General features: G+C 46.2%; 7 non-coding genes across 7 annotated transcripts; all 7 read left to right on the forward strand.

Moving 5' to 3' along the window:
* Window positions 1–538: 538 nt before the first annotated feature.
* LOC130318032 (U2 spliceosomal RNA) lies at window positions 539–729 on the forward strand. The gene has a single exon (XR_008865006.1). It is a non-coding gene; the product is annotated as a U2 spliceosomal RNA (small nuclear RNA).
* A 2,090-nt stretch (window positions 730–2,819) lies between these two features.
* LOC130318034 (U2 spliceosomal RNA) lies at window positions 2,820–3,010 on the forward strand. Its single transcript, XR_008865008.1, has one exon. It is a non-coding gene; the product is annotated as a U2 spliceosomal RNA (small nuclear RNA).
* Window positions 3,011–5,086: 2,076 nt separating this feature from the next.
* On the forward strand, window positions 5,087–5,277 carry LOC130318035 (U2 spliceosomal RNA). The gene has a single exon (XR_008865009.1). It is a non-coding gene; the product is annotated as a U2 spliceosomal RNA (small nuclear RNA).
* Window positions 5,278–7,370: 2,093 nt separating this feature from the next.
* On the forward strand, window positions 7,371–7,561 carry LOC130318036 (U2 spliceosomal RNA). Its single transcript, XR_008865010.1, has one exon. It is a non-coding gene; the product is annotated as a U2 spliceosomal RNA (small nuclear RNA).
* A 2,088-nt stretch (window positions 7,562–9,649) lies between these two features.
* On the forward strand, window positions 9,650–9,840 carry LOC130318037 (U2 spliceosomal RNA). Its single transcript, XR_008865011.1, has one exon. It is a non-coding gene; the product is annotated as a U2 spliceosomal RNA (small nuclear RNA).
* Window positions 9,841–11,935: 2,095 nt separating this feature from the next.
* Window positions 11,936–12,126, forward strand: LOC130318038 (U2 spliceosomal RNA). Its single transcript, XR_008865012.1, has one exon. It is a non-coding gene; the product is annotated as a U2 spliceosomal RNA (small nuclear RNA).
* A 2,079-nt stretch (window positions 12,127–14,205) lies between these two features.
* Window positions 14,206–14,396, forward strand: LOC130318039 (U2 spliceosomal RNA). The gene has a single exon (XR_008865013.1). It is a non-coding gene; the product is annotated as a U2 spliceosomal RNA (small nuclear RNA).
* Window positions 14,397–16,317: the final 1,921 nt, after the last annotated feature.

Genomic DNA, 16,317 nt, shown 5'->3' on the forward strand with positions numbered 1-16,317 from the left:
TGATGTCACCTAGAACCTTCACAGCAGCGACAGCTTTATGAGGAGCATCAGCACTGCTCTGCCTGAGCAGAACCATCACCGCCATAGGTTGTCAAATAACCCGGATTTAACCCACACAGGTAAGTCCAATGGGGTGCAGGCATGTCCTCTATGCTTACAGCTTCCCGTGGGTGTTGGTTTGATACCGTTTGGGGACAGCCAAGGAGGCATCTGCAGGCAACAAAGGTAGGTGTGTGCTTGTGTGTGTGTTTCCTATGCAGATCCTAAGCCCAGTGTCACATGCAAGTAGGAGGAGTAAGAAGGGTTCCTGGCAAATCCGGGTTATGGATTGCATTTAAAAAGGCCCCGTGGGAGTGCAATGGGCCCCTGTCTTGCTGCTTAGCAATAATGGTATGGGTTTAGGTTCTGCTGTGTGTACTGGTGGTTGACTGCCCCCCAGCCCAGAGTGTGCATGGAAAATTGTCTGGCAGCCTCCCTGACAGCAAGCAGTGATAGTGCCCATGAAGGGGACCTTGTTGGGCCCGCCCCTTTCACGGTTATCGCTTCTCGGCCTTTTGGCTAAGATCAAGTGTAGTATCTGTTCTTATCAGTTTAATATCTGATACGTCCCCTATCTGGGGACCATATATTAAATGGATTTTTGAGAACGGGGGCCGATTTCGAAGCTTGCTTCCGTCGCCCTATGCATTGACCCGATATGGCAGTATCTTCGGGTACAGTGCACCACCCCCTTACAGGGTTAAAAAGAAAGATTCCTACTTTCATTGCTACCTGCTTGCTGGCTAGCCAGCTAGCCAGCCCTGTGGGCCTTGCTGCTGCTGCTGCTGCTGCTGCTGCAGCCAAAAAACAAAAGGTGGTGCTGCTGCTGCTTCTGCTGCTTCTGCTTGTGTCTGGCCGCTGTTGGAGCGTCCAGGCACAGGACTTCTGCTGCTGCTGACTAAATGGCCTCCTTAATTGGATCATTTGAGTAGCCAGCACACCTGTGCAGGTAGGGCATGACATGATAGGCAGCTGCCTTGATAGCGGGTGGGTGCTGAATGTTCCTAATTGACAAAATAAGATTAATGCTTATGAAGAAATATAAAATCTCATCCCTTCCCCAATATCGCGCCACACCCCTACCCCTTAATTCCCTGGTTGAACTTGATGGACATATGTCTTTTTTCGACCGTACTAACTATGTAACTATGTAACATAACATGGGGGGGTCTCCTGGCTGTTCACACAGGTGTGTCATTGCTGTACATTGACCATGCATTGCTTCTGTGGTATTGCAAAGGCAAAGACAAATGCTTCCAGCCATCCATTGCACTAATGGATTGGTCATCAGCTGGCTGTCTATGTCCCGCATCAATATAGACCAAAGTACAGAGGGTTAGGCTATGCTATAGTGCACCTACCTGATGCATCAGAAGGTGCGAGGCCCTTGCTAAATTCTGTGCACAGACTTTGAGATCTATGCTTTAGACTGTATCTAAACCTGCTCCAACATGGACTGACATTCTGGCCTACTTTCAGCCGATGCGACTTGTCTGTCGCTGAACAGTCGCTTTTTATGTATTCAGCACCTATGTATAATGTTGTAAAAATGCTCTAGAAGCTAAAGTCGCAGAAATGTCACACATATTTGGCCTGCAACTTTCTGTGCGACAAATTCAGACAGGAAAAATCAGTATAAATCCTTAGAAAATTATCCCCCAGTGTCTCCATCTGCTGGCGGTATTGAATAAGCATTGCTGCACTGATGGGGTATGCATTAGACGAAAAAAAAGAAGAAAAAGAAGAATAATACGCCCAGAAAAGAGGCGAAAAGGAGAAAAACGTAAAAAAACGTGAAAAAAAAGTAAGAGGAAGAGAAGGGAAAAAAAGGTGGAAATGGGTTTAAAAGTGATTTCGGCGGAGAAATATATATATATATATATATATATATATATATATATATATATACGCGCACACACACACATATATATAAACGTATTCTCCGTTGAGATATTGCAGCCGCTGCTGTGTCCAGGCCCAGGAGCCTTAGCACTGTGCTGTGATGTCACTCAATACCACTGACATCACTAGGTGTAAACAACATCTCTCCTTTGCTGTGTATGTGACTATGGAGCTGTTTGGTGATGTCGTCTATTATGGCCTTCATAGAAGCAACAGGAGATTGTTGCATCCATCTAGAACCCTCAGAACTACAGTGCTATGATGTCACTCACTTCCACAGGCCTTGCAGAGTGTAAACAACAACAACCCAGCTTTGTTGTGTATGTAACCATAGGGATTGTGATGTCACCTAGAACCTTCACAGCAGCGACAGCTTTATGAGGAGCATCAGCACTGCTCTGCCTGAGCAGAACCATCACCGCCATAGGTTGTCAAATAACCCGGATTTAACCCACACAGGTAAGTCCAATGGGGTGCAGGCATGTCCTCTATGCTTACAGCTTCCCGTGGGTGTTGGTTTGATACCGTTTGGGGACAGCCAAGGAGGCATCTGCAGGCAACAAAGGTAGGTGTGTGCTTGTGTGTGTGTTTCCTATGCAGATCCTAAGCCCAGTGTCACATGCAAGTAGGAGGAGTAAGAAGGGTTCCTGGCAAATCCGGGTTATGGATTGCATTTAAAAAGGCCCCGTGGGAGTGCAATGGGCCCCTGTCTTGCTGCTTAGCAATAATGGTATGGGTTTAGGTTCTGCTGTGTGTACTGGTGGTTGACTGCCCCCCAGCCCAGAGTGTGCATGGAAAATTGTCTGGCAGCCTCCCTGACAGCAAGCAGTGATAGTGCCCATGAAGGGGACCTTGTTGGGCCCGCCCCTTTCACGGTTATCGCTTCTCGGCCTTTTGGCTAAGATCAAGTGTAGTATCTGTTCTTATCAGTTTAATATCTGATACGTCCCCTATCTGGGGACCATATATTAAATGGATTTTTGAGAACGGGGGCCGATTTCGAAGCTTGCTTCCGTCGCCCTATGCATTGACCCGATATGGCAGTATCTTCGGGTACAGTGCACCACCCCCTTACAGGGTTAAAAAGAAAGATTCCTACTTTCATTGCTACCTGCTTGCTGGCTAGCCAGCTAGCCAGCCCTGTGGGCCTTGCTGCTGCTGCTGCTGCTGCTGCTGCAGCCAAAAAACAAAAGGTGGTGCTGCTGCTGCTTCTGCTGCTTCTGCTTGTGTCTGGCCGCTGTTGGAGCGTCCAGGCACAGGACTTCTGCTGCTGCTGACTAAATGGCCTCCTTAATTGGATCATTTGAGTAGCCAGCACACCTGTGCAGGTAGGGCATGACATGATAGGCAGCTGCCTTGATAGCGGGTGGGTGCTGAATGTTCCTAATTGACAAAATAAGATTAATGCTTATGAAGAAATATAAAATCTCATCCCTTCCCCAATATCGCGCCACACCCCTACCCCTTAATTCCCTGGTTGAACTTGATGGACATATGTCTTTTTTCGACCGTACTAACTATGTAACTATGTAACATAACATGGGGGGGTCTCCTGGCTGTTCACACAGGTGTGTCATTGCTGTACATTGACCATGCATTGCTTCTGTGGTATTGCAAAGGCAAAGACAAATGCTTCCAGCCATCCATTGCACTAATGGATTGGTCATCAGCTGGCTGTCTATGTCCCGCATCAATATAGACCAAAGTACAGAGGGTTAGGCTATGCTATAGTGCACCTACCTGATGCATCAGAAGGTGCGAGGCCCTTGCTAAATTCTGTGCACAGACTTTGAGATCTATGCTTTAGACTGTATCTAAACCTGCTCCAACATGGACTGACATTCTGGCCTACTTTCAGCCGATGCGACTTGTCTGTCGCTGAACAGTCGCTTTTTATGTATTCAGCACCTATGTATAATGTTGTAAAAATGCTCTAGAAGCTAAAGTCGCAGAAATGTCACACATATTTGGCCTGCAACTTTCTGTGCGACAAATTCAGACAGGAAAAATCAGTATAAATCCTTAGAAAATTATCCCCCAGTGTCTCCATCTGCTGGCGGTATTGAATAAGCATTGCTGCACTGATGGGGTATGCATTAGACGAAAAAAAAGAAGAAAAAGAAGAATAATACGCCCAGAAAAGAGGCGAAAAGGAGAAAAACGTAAAAAAACGTGAAAAAAAAGTAAGAGGAAGAGAAGGGAAAAAAAGGTGGAAATGGGTTTAAAAGTGATTTCGGCGGAGAAATATATATATATATATATATATATATATACGCGCACACACACACATATATATAAACGTATTCTCCGTTGAGATATTGCAGCCGCTGCTGTGTCCAGGCCCAGGAGCCTTAGCACTGTGCTGTGATGTCACTCAATACCACTGACATCACTAGGTGTAAACAACATCTCTCCTTTGCTGTGTATGTGACTATGGAGCTGTTTGGTGATGTCGTCTATTACGGCCTTCATAGAAGCAACAGGAGATTGTTGCATCCATCTTGAACCCTCAGAACTACAGTGCTATGATGTCACTCACTTCCACAGGCCTTGCAGAGTGTAAACAACAACAACCCAGCTTTGTTGTGTATGTAACCATAGGGATTGTGATGTCACCTAGAACCTTCACAGCAGCGACAGCTTTATGAGGAGCATCAGCACTGCTCTGCCTGAGCAGAACCATCACCGCCATAGGTTGTCAAATAACCCGGATTTAACCCACACAGGTAAGTCCAATGGGGTGCAGGCATGTCCTCTATGCTTACAGCTTCCCGTGGGTGTTGGTTTGATACCGTTTGGGGACAGCCAAGGAGGCATCTGCAGGCAACAAAGGTAGGTGTGTGCTTGTGTGTGTGTTTCCTATGCAGATCCTAAGCCCAGTGTCACATGCAAGTAGGAGGAGTAAGAAGGGTTCCTGGCAAATCCGGGTTATGGATTGCATTTAAAAAGGCCCCGTGGGAGTGCAATGGGCCCCTGTCTTGCTGCTTAGCAATAATGGTATGGGTTTAGGTTCTGCTGTGTGTACTGGTGGTTGACTGCCCCCCAGCCCAGAGTGTGCATGGAAAATTGTCTGGCAGCCTCCCTGACAGCAAGCAGTGATAGTGCCCATGAAGGGGACCTTGTTGGGCCCGCCCCTTTCACGGTTATCGCTTCTCGGCCTTTTGGCTAAGATCAAGTGTAGTATCTGTTCTTATCAGTTTAATATCTGATACGTCCCCTATCTGGGGACCATATATTAAATGGATTTTTGAGAACGGGGGCCGATTTCGAAGCTTGCTTCCGTCGCCCTATGCATTGACCCGATATGGCAGTATCTTCGGGTACAGTGCACCACCCCCTTACAGGGTTAAAAAGAAAGATTCCTACTTTCATTGCTACCTGCTTGCTGGCTAGCCAGCTAGCCAGCCCTGTGGGCCTTGCTGCTGCTGCTGCTGCTTCTGCAGCCAAAAAACAAAAGGTGGTGCTGCTGCTGCTTCTGCTGCTTCTGCTTGTGTCTGGCCGCTGTTGGAGCGTCCAGGCACAGGACTTCTGCTGCTGCTGACTAAATGGCCTCCTTAATTGGATCATTTGAGTAGCCAGCACACCTGTGCAGGTAGGGCATGACATGATAGGCAGCTGCCTTGATAGCGGGTGGGTGCTGAATGTTCCTAATTGACAAAATAAGATTAATGCTTATGAAGAAATATAAAATCTCATCCCTTCCCCAATATCGCGCCACACCCCTACCCCTTAATTCCCTGGTTGAACTTGATGGACATATGTCTTTTTTCGACCGTACTAACTATGTAACTATGTAACATAACATGGGGGGGTCTCCTGGCTGTTCACACAGGTGTGTCATTGCTGTACATTGACCATGCATTGCTTCTGTGGTATTGCAAAGGCAAAGACAAATGCTTCCAGCCATCCATTGCACTAATGGATTGGTCATCAGCTGGCTGTCTATGTCCCGCATCAATATAGACCAAAGTACAGAGGGTTAGGCTATGCTATTGTGCACCTACCTGATGCATCAGAAGGTGCGAGGCCCTTGCTAAATTCTGTGCACAGACTTTGAGATCTATGCTTTAGACTGTATCTAAACCTGCTCCAACATGGACTGACATTCTGGCCTACTTTCAGCCGATGCGACTTGTCTGTCGCTGAACAGTCGCTTTTTATGTATTCAGCACCTATGTATAATGTTGTAAAAATGCTCTAGAAGCTAAAGTCGCAGAAATGTCACACATATTTGGCCTGCAACTTTCTGTGCGACAAATTCAGACAGGAAAAATCAGTATAAATCCTTAGAAAATTATCCCCCAGTGTCTCCATCTGCTGGCGGTATTGAATAAGCATTGCTGCACTGATGGGGTATGCATTAGACGAAAAAAAAGAAGAAAAAGAAGAATAATACGCCCAGAAAAGAGGCGAAAAGGAGAAAAACGTAAAAAAACGTGAAAAAAAAGTAAGAGGAAGAGAAGGGAAAAAAAGGTGGAAATGGGTTTAAAAGTGATTTCGGCGGAGAAATATATATATATATATATATATATATATATATATATATATATATATATACGCGCACACACACACATATATATAAACGTATTCTCCGTTGAGATATTGCAGCCGCTGCTGTGTCCAGGCCCAGGAGCCTTAGCACTGTGCTGTGATGTCACTCAATACCACTGACATCACTAGGTGTAAACAACATCTCTCCTTTGCTGTGTATGTGACTATGGAGCTGTTTGGTGATGTCGTCTATTATGGCCTTCATAGAAGCAACAGGAGATTGTTGCATCCATCTAGAACCCTCAGAACTACAGTGCTATGATGTCACTCACTTCCACAGGCCTTGCAGAGTGTAAACAACAACAACCCAGCTTTGTTGTGTATGTAACCATAGGGATTGTGATGTCACCTAGAACCTTCACAGCAGCGACAGCTTTATGAGGAGCATCAGCACTGCTCTGCCTGAGCAGAACCATCACCGCCATAGGTTGTCAAATAACCCGGATTTAACCCACACAGGTAAGTCCAATGGGGTGCAGGCATGTCCTCTATGCTTACAGCTTCCCGTGGGTGTTGGTTTGATACCGTTTGGGGACAGCCAAGGAGGCATCTGCAGGCAACAAAGGTAGGTGTGTGCTTGTGTGTGTGTTTCCTATGCAGATCCTAAGCCCAGTGTCACATGCAAGTAGGAGGAGTAAGAAGGGTTCCTGGCAAATCCGGGTTATGGATTGCATTTAAAAAGGCCCCGTGGGAGTGCAATGGGCCCCTGTCTTGCTGCTTAGCAATAATGGTATGGGTTTAGGTTCTGCTGTGTGTACTGGTGGTTGACTGCCCCCCAGCCCAGAGTGTGCATGGAAAATTGTCTGGCAGCCTCCCTGACAGCAAGCAGTGATAGTGCCCATGAAGGGGACCTTGTTGGGCCCGCCCCTTTCACGGTTATCGCTTCTCGGCCTTTTGGCTAAGATCAAGTGTAGTATCTGTTCTTATCAGTTTAATATCTGATACGTCCCCTATCTGGGGACCATATATTAAATGGATTTTTGAGAACGGGGGCCGATTTCGAAGCTTGCTTCCGTCGCCCTATGCATTGACCCGATATGGCAGTATCTTCGGGTACAGTGCACCACCCCCTTACAGGGTTAAAAAGAAAGATTCCTACTTTCATTGCTACCTGCTTGCTGGCTAGCCAGCTAGCCAGCCCTGTGGGCCTTGCTGCTGCTGCTGCTGCTGCAGCCAAAAAACAAAAGGTGGTGCTGCTGCTGCTTCTGCTGCTTCTGCTTGTGTCTGGCCGCTGTTGGAGCGTCCAGGCACAGGACTTCTGCTGCTGCTGACTAAATGGCCTCCTTAATTGGATCATTTGAGTAGCCAGCACACCTGTGCAGGTAGGGCATGACATGATAGGCAGCTGCCTTGATAGCGGGTGGGTGCTGAATGTTCCTAATTGACAAAATAAGATTAATGCTTATGAAGAAATATAAAATCTCATCCCTTCCCCAATATCGCGCCACACCCCTACCCCTTAATTCCCTGGTTGAACTTGATGGACATATGTCTTTTTTCGACCGTACTAACTATGTAACTATGTAACATAACATGGGGGGGTCTCCTGGCTGTTCACACAGGTGTGTCATTGCTGTACATTGACCATGCATTGCTTCTGTGGTATTGCAAAGGCAAAGACAAATGCTTCCAGCCATCCATTGCACTAATGGATTGGTCATCAGCTGGCTGTCTATGTCCCGCATCAATATAGACCAAAGTACAGAGGGTTAGGCTATGCTATAGTGCACCTACCTGATGCATCAGAAGGTGCGAGGCCCTTGCTAAATTCTGTGCACAGACTTTGAGATCTATGCTTTAGACTGTATCTAAACCTGCTCCAACATGGACTGACATTCTGGCCTACTTTCAGCCGATGCGACTTGTCTGTCGCTGAACAGTCGCTTTTTATGTATTCAGCACCTATGTATAATGTTGTAAAAATGCTCTAGAAGCTAAAGTCGCAGAAATGTCACACATATTTGGCCTGCAACTTTCTGTGCGACAAATTCAGACAGGAAAAATCAGTATAAATCCTTAGAAAATTATCCCCCAGTGTCTCCATCTGCTGGCGGTATTGAATAAGCATTGCTGCACTGATGGGGTATGCATTAGACGAAAAAAAAGAAGAAAAAGAAGAATAATACGCCCAGAAAAGAGGCGAAAAGGAGAAAAACGTAAAAAAACGTGAAAAAAAAGTAAGAGGAAGAGAAGGGAAAAAAAGGTGGAAATGGGTTTAAAAGTGATTTCGGCGGAGAAATATATATATATATATATATATATATATATATATATATATATATATACGCGCACACACACACATATATATAAACGTATTCTCCGTTGAGATATTGCAGCCGCTGCTGTGTCCAGGCCCAGGAGCCTTAGCACTGTGCTGTGATGTCACTCAATACCACTGACATCACTAGGTGTAAACAACATCTCTCCTTTGCTGTGTATGTGACTATGGAGCTGTTTGGTGATGTCGTCTATTATGGCCTTCATAGAAGCAACAGGAGATTGTTGCATCCATCTAGAACCCTCAGAACTACAGTGCTATGATGTCACTCACTTCCACAGGCCTTGCAGAGTGTAAACAACAACAACCCAGCTTTGTTGTGTATGTAACCATAGGGATTGTGATGTCACCTAGAACCTTCACAGCAGCGACAGCTTTATGAGGAGCATCAGCACTGCTCTGCCTGAGCAGAACCATCACCGCCATAGGTTGTCAAATAACCCGGATTTAACCCACACAGGTAAGTCCAATGGGGTGCAGGCATGTCCTCTATGCTTACAGCTTCCCGTGGGTGTTGGTTTGATACCGTTTGGGGACAGCCAAGGAGGCATCTGCAGGCAACAAAGGTAGGTGTGTGCTTGTGTGTGTGTTTCCTATGCAGATCCTAAGCCCAGTGTCACATGCAAGTAGGAGGAGTAAGAAGGGTTCCTGGCAAATCCGGGTTATGGATTGCATTTAAAAAGGCCCCGTGGGAGTGCAATGGGCCCCTGTCTTGCTGCTTAGCAATAATGGTATGGGTTTAGGTTCTGCTGTGTGTACTGGTGGTTGACTGCCCCCCAGCCCAGAGTGTGCATGGAAAATTGTCTGGCAGCCTCCCTGACAGCAAGCAGTGATAGTGCCCATGAAGGGGACCTTGTTGGGCCCGCCCCTTTCACGGTTATCGCTTCTCGGCCTTTTGGCTAAGATCAAGTGTAGTATCTGTTCTTATCAGTTTAATATCTGATACGTCCCCTATCTGGGGACCATATATTAAATGGATTTTTGAGAACGGGGGCCGATTTCGAAGCTTGCTTCCGTCGCCCTATGCATTGACCCGATATGGCAGTATCTTCGGGTACAGTGCACCACCCCCTTACAGGGTTAAAAAGAAAGATTCCTACTTTCATTGCTACCTGCTTGCTGGCTAGCCAGCTAGCCAGCCCTGTGGGCCTTGCTGCTGCTGCTGCTGCTGCTGCTGCTGCAGCCAAAAAACAAAAGGTGGTGCTGCTGCTGCTTCTGCTGCTTCTGCTTGTGTCTGGCCGCTGTTGGAGCGTCCAGGCACAGGACTTCTGCTGCTGCTGACTAAATGGCCTCCTTAATTGGATCATTTGAGTAGCCAGCACACCTGTGCAGGTAGGGCATGACATGATAGGCAGCTGCCTTGATAGCGGGTGGGTGCTGAATGTTCCTAATTGACAAAATAAGATTAATGCTTATGAAGAAATATAAAATCTCATCCCTTCCCCAATATCGCGCCACACCCCTACCCCTTAATTCCCTGGTTGAACTTGATGGACATATGTCTTTTTTCGACCGTACTAACTATGTAACTATGTAACATAACATGGGGGGGTCTCCTGGCTGTTCACACAGGTGTGTCATTGCTGTACATTGACCATGCATTGCTTCTGTGGTATTGCAAAGGCAAAGACAAATGCTTCCAGCCATCCATTGCACTAATGGATTGGTCATCAGCTGGCTGTCTATGTCCCGCATCAATATAGACCAAAGTACAGAGGGTTAGGCTATGCTATAGTGCACCTACCTGATGCATCAGAAGGTGCGAGGCCCTTGCTAAATTCTGTGCACAGACTTTGAGATCTATGCTTTAGACTGTATCTAAACCTGCTCCAACATGGACTGACATTCTGGCCTACTTTCAGCCGATGCGACTTGTCTGTCGCTGAACAGTCGCTTTTTATGTATTCAGCACCTATGTATAATGTTGTAAAAATGCTCTAGAAGCTAAAGTCGCAGAAATGTCACACATATTTGGCCTGCAACTTTCTGTGCGACAAATTCAGACAGGAAAAATCAGTATAAATCCTTAGAAAATTATCCCCCAGTGTCTCCATCTGCTGGTGGTATTGAATAAGCATTGCTGCACTGATGGGGTATGCATTAGACGAAAAAAAAGAAGAAAAAGAAGAATAATACGCCCAGAAAAGAGGCGAAAAGGAGAAAAACGTAAAAAAACGTGAAAAAAAAGTAAGAGGAAGAGAAGGGAAAAAAAGGTGGAAATGGGTTTAAAAGTGATTTCGGCGGAGAAATATATATATATATATATATATATATATATATATATATATATATACGCGCACACACACACATATATATAAACGTATTCTCCGTTGAGATATTGCAGCCGCTGCTGTGTCCAGGCCCAGGAGCCTTAGCACTGTGCTGTGATGTCACTCAATACCACTGACATCACTAGGTGTAAACAACATCTCTCCTTTGCTGTGTATGTGACTATGGAGCTGTTTGGTGATGTCGTCTATTATGGCCTTCATAGAAGCAACAGGAGATTGTTGCATCCATCTAGAACCCTCAGAACTACAGTGCTATGATGTCACTCACTTCCACAGGCCTTGCAGAGTGTAAACAACAACAACCCAGCTTTGTTGTGTATGTAACCATAGGGATTGTGATGTCACCTAGAACCTTCACAGCAGCGACAGCTTTATGAGGAGCATCAGCACTGCTCTGCCTGAGCAGAACCATCACCGCCATAGGTTGTCAAATAACCCGGATTTAACCCACACAGGTAAGTCCAATGGGGTGCAGGCATGTCCTCTATGCTTACAGCTTCCCGTGGGTGTTGGTTTGATACCGTTTGGGGACAGCCAAGGAGGCATCTGCAGGCAACAAAGGTAGGTGTGTGCTTGTGTGTGTGTTTCCTATGCAGATCCTAAGCCCAGTGTCACATGCAAGTAGGAGGAGTAAGAAGGGTTCCTGGCAAATCCGGGTTATGGATTGCATTTAAAAAGGCCCCGTGGGAGTGCAATGGGCCCCTGTCTTGCTGCTTAGCAATAATGGTATGGGTTTAGGTTCTGCTGTGTGTACTGGTGGTTGACTGCCCCCCAGCCCAGAGTGTGCATGGAAAATTGTCTGGCAGCCTCCCTGACAGCAAGCAGTGATAGTGCCCATGAAGGGGACCTTGTTGGGCCCGCCCCTTTCACGGTTATCGCTTCTCGGCCTTTTGGCTAAGATCAAGTGTAGTATCTGTTCTTATCAGTTTAATATCTGATACGTCCCCTATCTGGGGACCATATATTAAATGGATTTTTGAGAACGGGGGCCGATTTCGAAGCTTGCTTCCGTCGCCCTATGCATTGACCCGATATGGCAGTATCTTCGGGTACAGTGCACCACCCCCTTACAGGGTTAAAAAGAAAGATTCCTACTTTCATTGCTACCTGCTTGCTGGCTAGCCAGCTAGCCAGCCCTGTGGGCCTTGCTGCTGCTGCTGCTGCTGCTGCTGCTGCTGCAGCCAAAAAACAAAAGGTGGTGCTGCTGCTGCTTCTGCTTGTGTCTGGCCGCTGTTGGAGCGTCCAGGCACAGGACTTCTGCTGCTGCTGACTAAATGGCCTCCTTAATTGGATCATTTGAGTAGCCAGCACACCTGTGCAGGTAGGGCATGACATGATAGGCAGCTGCCTTGATAGCGGGTGGGTGCTGAATGTTCCTAATTGACAAAATAAGATTAATGCTTATGAAGAAATATAAAATCTCATCCCTTCCCCAATATCGCGCCACACCCCTACCCCTTAATTCCCTGGTTGAACTTGATGGACATATGTCTTTTTTCGACCGTACTAACTATGTAACTATGTAACATAACATGGGGGGGTCTCCTGGCTGTTCACACAGGTGTGTCATTGCTGTACATTGACCATGCATTGCTTCTGTGGTATTGCAAAGGCAAAGACAAATGCTTCCAGCCATCCATTGCACTAATGGATTGGTCATCAGCTGGCTGTCTATGTCCCGCATCAATATAGACCAAAGTACAGAGGGTTAGGCTATGCTATAGTGCACCTACCTGATGCATCAGAAGGTGCGAGGCCCTTGCTAAATTCTGTGCACAGACTTTGAGATCTATGCTTTAGACTGTATCTAAACCTGCTCCAACATGGACTGACATTCTGGCCTACTTTCAGCCGATGCGACTTGTCTGTCGCTGAACAGTCGCTTTTTATGTATTCAGCACCTATGTATAATGTTGTAAAAATGCTCTAGAAGCTAAAGTCGCAGAAATGTCACACATATTTGGCCTGCAACTTTCTGTGCGACAAATTCAGACAGGAAAAATCAGTATAAATCCTTAGAAAATTATCCCCCAGTGTCTCCATCTGCTGGCGGTATTGAATAAGCATTGCTGCACTGATGGGGTATGCATTAGACGAAAAAAAAGAAGAAAAAGAAGAATAATACGCCCAGAAAAGAGGCGAAAAGGAGAAAAACGTAAAAAAACGTGAAAAAAAAGTAAGAGGAAGAGAAGGGAAAAAAAGGTGGAAATGGGTTTAAAAGTGATTTCGGCGGAGAAATATATATATATATATATATATATATATATATATACGCGCACACACACACATATATATAAACGTATTCTCCGTTGAGATATTGCAGCCGCTGCTGTGTCCAGGCCCAGGAGCCTTAGCACTGTGCTGTGATGTCACTCAATACCACTGACATCACTAGGTGTAAACAACATCTCTCCTTTGCTGTGTATGTGACTATGGAGCTGTTTGGTGATGTCGTCTATTATGGCCTTCATAGAAGCAACAGGAGATTGTTGCATCCATCTAGAACCCTCAGAACTACAGTGCTATGATGTCACTCACTTCCACAGGCCTTGCAGAGTGTAAACAACAACAACCCAGCTTTGTTGTGTATGTAACCATAGGGATTGTGATGTCACCTAGAACCTTCACAGCAGCGACAGCTTTATGAGGAGCATCAGCACTGCTCTGCCTGAGCAGAACCATCACCGCCATAGGTTGTCAAATAACCCGGATTTAACCCACACAGGTAAGTCCAATGGGGTGCAGGCATGTCCTCTATGCTTACAGCTTCCCGTGGGTGTTGGTTTGATACCGTTTGGGGACAGCCAAGGAGGCATCTGCAGGCAACAAAGGTAGGTGTGTGCTTGTGTGTGTGTTTCCTATGCAGATCCTAAGCCCAGTGTCACATGCAAGTAGGAGGAGTAAGAAGGGTTCCTGGCAAATCCGGGTTATGGATTGCATTTAAAAAGGCCCCGTGGGAGTGCAATGGGCCCCTGTCTTGCTGCTTAGCAATAATGGTATGGGTTTAGGTTCTGCTGTGTGTACTGGTGGTTGACTGCCCCCCAGCCCAGAGTGTGCATGGAAAATTGTCTGGCAGCCTCCCTGACAGCAAGCAGTGATAGTGCCCATGAAGGGGACCTTGTTGGGCCCGCCCCTTTCACGGTTATCGCTTCTCGGCCTTTTGGCTAAGATCAAGTGTAGTATCTGTTCTTATCAGTTTAATATCTGATACGTCCCCTATCTGGGGACCATATATTAAATGGATTTTTGAGAACGGGGGCCGATTTCGAAGCTTGCTTCCGTCGCCCTATGCATTGACCCGATATGGCAGTATCTTCGGGTACAGTGCACCACCCCCTTACAGGGTTAAAAAGAAAGATTCCTACTTTCATTGCTACCTGCTTGCTGGCTAGCCAGCTAGCCAGCCCTGTGGGCCTTGCTGCTGCTGCTGCTGCTTCTGCAGCCAAAAAACAAAAGGTGGTGCTGCTGCTGCTTCTGCTGCTTCTGCTTGTGTCTGGCCGCTGTTGGAGCGTCCAGGCACAGGACTTCTGCTGCTGCTGACTAAATGGCCTCCTTAATTGGATCATTTGAGTAGCCAGCACACCTGTGCAGGTAGGGCATGACATGATAGGCAGCTGCCTTGATAGCGGGTGGGTGCTGAATGTTCCTAATTGACAAAATAAGATTAATGCTTATGAAGAAATATAAAATCTCATCCCTTCCCCAATATCGCGCCACACCCCTACCCCTTAATTCCCTGGTTGAACTTGATGGACATATGTCTTTTTTCGACCGTACTAACTATGTAACTATGTAACATAACATGGGGGGGTCTCCTGGCTGTTCACACAGGTGTGTCATTGCTGTACATTGACCATGCATTGCTTCTGTGGTATTGCAAAGGCAAAGACAAATGCTTCCAGCCATCCATTGCACTAATGGATTGGTCATCAGCTGGCTGTCTATGTCCCGCATCAATATAGACCAAAGTACAGAGGGTTAGGCTATGCTATTGTGCACCTACCTGATGCATCAGAAGGTGCGAGGCCCTTGCTAAATTCTGTGCACAGACTTTGAGATCTATGCTTTAGACTGTATCTAAACCTGCTCCAACATGGACTGACATTCTGGCCTACTTTCAGCCGATGCGACTTGTCTGTCGCTGAACAGTCGCTTTTTATGTATTCAGCACCTATGTATAATGTTGTAAAAATGCTCTAGAAGCTAAAGTCGCAGAAATGTCACACATATTTGGCCTGCAACTTTCTGTGCGACAAATTCAGACAGGAAAAATCAGTATAAATCCTTAGAAAATTATCCCCCAGTGTCTCCATCTGCTGGCGGTATTGAATAAGCATTGCTGCACTGATGGGGTATGCATTAGACGAAAAAAAAGAAGAAAAAGAAGAATAATACGCCCAGAAAAGAGGCGAAAAGGAGAAAAACGTAAAAAAACGTGAAAAAAAAGTAAGAGGAAGAGAAGGGAAAAAAAGGTGGAAATGGGTTTAAAAGTGATTTCGGCGGAGAAATATATATATATATATATATATATATATATATATATATATATATACGCGCACACACACACATATATATAAACGTATTCTCCGTTGAGATATTGCAGCCGCTGCTGTGTCCAGGCCCAGGAGCCTTAGCACTGTGCTGTGATGTCACTCAATACCACTGACATCACTAGGTGTAAACAACATCTCTCCTTTGCTGTGTATGTGACTATGGAGCTGTTTGGTGATGTCGTCTATTATGGCCTTCATAGAAGCAACAGGAGATTGTTGCATCCATCTAGAACCCTCAGAACTACAGTGCTATGATGTCACTCACTTCCACAGGCCTTGCAGAGTGTAAACAACAACAACCCAGCTTTGTTGTGTATGTAACCATAGGGATTGTGATGTCACCTAGAACCTTCACAGCAGCGACAGCTTTATGAGGAGCATCAGCACTGCTCTGCCTGAGCAGAACCATCACCGCCATAGGTTGTCAAATAACCCGGATTTAACCCACACAGGTAAGTCCAATGGGGTGCAGGCATGTCCTCTATGCTTACAGCTTCCCGTGGGTGTTGGTTTGATACCGTTTGGGGACAGCCAAGGAGGCATCTGCAGGCAACAAAGGTAGGTGTGTGCTTGTGTGTGTGTTTCCTATGCAGATCCTAAGCCCAGTGTCACATGCAAGTAGGAGGAGTAAGAAGGGTTCCTGGCAAATCCGGGTTATGGATTGCATTTAAAAAGGCCCCGTGGGAGTGCAATGGGCCCCTGT

This window comes from Hyla sarda, unplaced genomic scaffold (assembly GCF_029499605.1).
Source record: "Hyla sarda isolate aHylSar1 unplaced genomic scaffold, aHylSar1.hap1 scaffold_204, whole genome shotgun sequence".
In the NCBI taxonomy this organism is placed as follows: Eukaryota; Metazoa; Chordata; class Amphibia; order Anura; family Hylidae; genus Hyla; species Hyla sarda.